General features: G+C 37.7%; 1 non-coding gene across 1 annotated transcript; it reads right to left on the bottom strand.

The window, feature by feature from the left end:
- Positions 1 to 1,043: 1,043 nt before the first annotated feature.
- LOC121231326 (small nucleolar RNA R71) lies at positions 1,044 to 1,150 on the bottom strand. Its single transcript, XR_005929386.1, has one exon. It is a non-coding gene; the product is annotated as a small nucleolar RNA R71 (small nucleolar RNA).
- Between the last annotated feature and the right edge of the window lie 2,491 nt (positions 1,151 to 3,641).

Genomic DNA, 3,641 nt, shown 5'->3' with positions numbered 1-3,641 from the left:
TATAGAGAGCTTGAAACTTTCGGCTAAGTGTTGGAGAAGATGGACAAATTTTGGCTTTATTTTCCCTTTTTATTCTTTTATTTACCAAATGACCAAAATGCCCTTTTTGCCAAACTTTAAAATTTTATCTCACCATGTCCATTTTTGTCCACTAACTTAAAAATGGTCTAACACAATTATGTTATCTTGATTAAAATCGTATTTTGAAATCGTGCACTTGAGATTCATTTATTTAGTTTACTTAGTTTAAAATCTTAGTTTTTAATCACCTTCTTCAAACAAAATATTTTTCTTCACCAAAGTGTTCTATTTCACAGTCCCTGTGGGTACGATAACTCGACATTTACTTCTCACTTTATTACTTATTGTGATTGTGTACACTTGCACATTTCCGTTGTTCCAAGTTTTTGGCGCCGTTGCTAGGGACTGTTTTAAAAAGTCATTATTTGTGAATTTTTTAGTTTTGCATTTTGGTTTATTTTTCTGTTCAATTTTAACTTAATTAATTTTTCTGTGATTATTTTTCTGTGATTATTTCCGGTGTTTATGAGTATTGACTAAATTATTGATTTACTACATGTAGACCCTGAGATTGAACGAACTTTTTGAAAGTGAAGAAGACAAACAAGTCAGAGAAGGACCGAAGAGATGAACTTCGAAAATCCGAATCAAGGAAACGGACTAGACCCTGCTCAAAATCCTATCCTGATTGATGATGATAGGGATAGAGCTTTAAGACAGTATGTAGTGCTAGTGTTTAATGATTTTAATCCGGGTATTAGGAGACCTGAAATTGAAGCACAACAATTCAAGCTGAAGCCAGTCATGTTCCAGATGCTTCAGATAGTAGGCCAATTCAGTGGAATGCCTACCGAAGATCCTCACCTACACTTAAGATTGTTTATGGACGTGAGTGATTCTTTCAAGCTAGCTGGAGCAGAGCTCGAGCCTGGTTGAACTCATTGCCACCAAATTCAATTTCCACATGGCAAGAGCTTGCAGAAAGATTCCTCATGAAGTATTTCCCACCTAGCAAGAATGCTAAGTTGAGGAACAAGATCACTACCTTCCAACAAATGGATGATGAGTCCTTATATGAGGCATGGGAAAGGTACAAAGAATTATTACAGAAGTGACCTCATCATGGAATCCCACATTGCATCCAACTTGAGACGTTTTATAATGGTGTCAATGCTTATACAAGGATGGTAGCGGACGCTTCTGCTTACGGTGCTCTCCTCTCTAAGTCTTATAATGAGGCTTATGAAATCATTGAGAGGGTTACTAGCAATAATTATCAATGGCCAACCAATCGAGCAGCGTCAGGAAAACGAGTTGTTCGAATACATGAAGTAGACGCTCTTACTTCATTCGCATCTCAGGTATCATCAATAACCTCAATGTTAAAAAATCTTACTACTAATAGGTCTACTAGTTTTGTAGCACAGCCACCAAATCTATTTGAAAATATAGCCTATGTCTATTATGGGGAAGGACATTTGTTTGAAGAATGTCCATCGAATCGAGAATCTATATATTACATGAGTAACCAGAACCAAAATCGAGGAAGGCAAGGACTGCAATCCAATTTTTATAACCCATCATGGTGAAACCACCCTAATTTTTCCTAGAGTAACCAAGGGGCTGGAACCAGTAACACTTACGCCCAACCTAGATTGACCTAACGACCTAGTTTTCCCCAGAAAGTTCAGAAACCAACCCAAGCTAAACCATCCAACGGCTTAGAAAATTTGTTAAAGGCATACATGGCGAAGAATGATGCCTTAATTCAAAGCCAAGCAGCTACATTGAAAAATCTGGAAAACCAAATGGACCAGCTTACTACTGAACTCAGGAACAGACCACAATGTGCTTTACCTAGTGATACAGATAATCCGAGGAAACCGAGGAAGAAGCATTGTAAAGCGTTGACATTGAGGAGCGAAAAGACTTTAGATCCCGATTCTGTCGAAGTTGAGAAGGAGCCAGCCGATGCTTAAGACTTAAAGGAAGTTCAATCGAGTGTTGAAATTCCAATTTCATAAGAACCAGAATCTGCAATGTCCGACAAGGTAACTTCAGAACCAGCTAATTCTGATCAACTAACAACTTTGTTAGATGCAGAATTGCCACAAAAGATGAATCAACCAGTTCCAATAAAGAAGCCTCCACCACCCTACCCTCAAATACTTCAGAAGCAGAAGCAGGAAATTCAATTCAAGAAGTTCTTAGACCTACTCAAGCAACCTCATATCAACATCCTGCTGGTTGAAGCACTTGAACAAATGCCGAACTACATCAAATTCATGAAGGATATCTTGTCTAAAAAATGAAGACTTAGAGAATTTGAGATGGTAGCCTTGACAAAGGAATGCAGTGCATATCTTCAAAACAAACTACCCCCAAAGTTGAAGGATCCTGGATGTTTTACCATACCTTGTGACATTGGAGCAACATATTGTGGTAAGGCACTATGTGACTTGGGTGTGAGTATCAACTTGATGGCTATGTCAATATTTAGGAAGTTAGGGATAGGTGAAGTTAGACCGACTATGGTTACACTTGAATTAGTAGATTGATCCTTAGCACATCCAGAAGGAAAAATCGATGACATATTGGTACGTGTAGACAAATTTATCTTTCCTACTGACTTTGTGATTTGAGACTTTGAAATAGACAAGAAGGTTCCAATCATCCTTGCAAGACCGTTCTGAGCAACTGGAAGGACCCTTATTGATGTGCAGAAGGGTGAGCTTACTATGCGTGTTCAGGATGATCAGGTAACATTTAAAATTTTTAAGTCTATGGGATTTCCTGACACAATTGATGATTGTTCTGCAGTGTCCAATTTAGACGATTTAATTGTGGAGAAAGAACTCAACTATGTTGAGGATCCATTAGAACAAATTTTGACATTAAACCCTCAAAAAGATGAAGAGGAGGATGAATACTTAGCTTTTCTAGAAGCTAATCAAAGGGGATTTAATCCGTAATCCCGCTTTGAATCTTTGGAGTTAGAGAATGGGGATTATGCCCAACCAAAAGCGTCAATCAAGGAGCCACCTAAATTAGAACTCAAGGTACTTCACATTTAAAATATGTTTATTTAGGTAACGCTTCTACTTTGCCTATGATTGTTTCAGCAGAATTAACGAATGAGAAAGAAGAAAAACTCATCCTTGTATTGAAACTATTCAAGAAGGCTATTAGATGGACTATAGCCGATATCCACGGAATTAGTCCATCTGTATGCATGCACAAGATTATCTTGGAAGATGGTGAAAAAGGGACAATTGATGGACAACAAAGACTGAACCCCATCATAAAGGACATAGTCAAGAAAGAAATAAACAAGTGGTTAGATGCGGGTATAATCTACCCTATCTCAGACAGTTCATGGGTAAGTCCGGTCCAGTGCGTATCAAAGAAAGGAGGTATCACGGTCATTTAAAACGAGAATAATGAGTTGATACCGACTAGAACAATTACAGGATGGAGAATTTGCATCGATTAACGAAAGCTAAACAAGGCTACTAGGAAAGATCACTTTTTTTTGCTGTTTTTGGATCAGATGTTGGATAGACTCGCGGGGCTAGACTATTACTATTTTTTTTATAGATATTCAGGGTATAATCAGATTA

The sequence above is a fragment of the Gossypium hirsutum genome, chromosome A06, assembly GCF_007990345.1.
Source record: "Gossypium hirsutum isolate 1008001.06 chromosome A06, Gossypium_hirsutum_v2.1, whole genome shotgun sequence".
Taxonomy (NCBI): domain Eukaryota; kingdom Viridiplantae; phylum Streptophyta; class Magnoliopsida; order Malvales; family Malvaceae; genus Gossypium; species Gossypium hirsutum.
The sequence above is the reverse complement of the archived record's forward strand: the minus strand, read 5'-3'. Positions and strand labels throughout refer to the sequence as shown.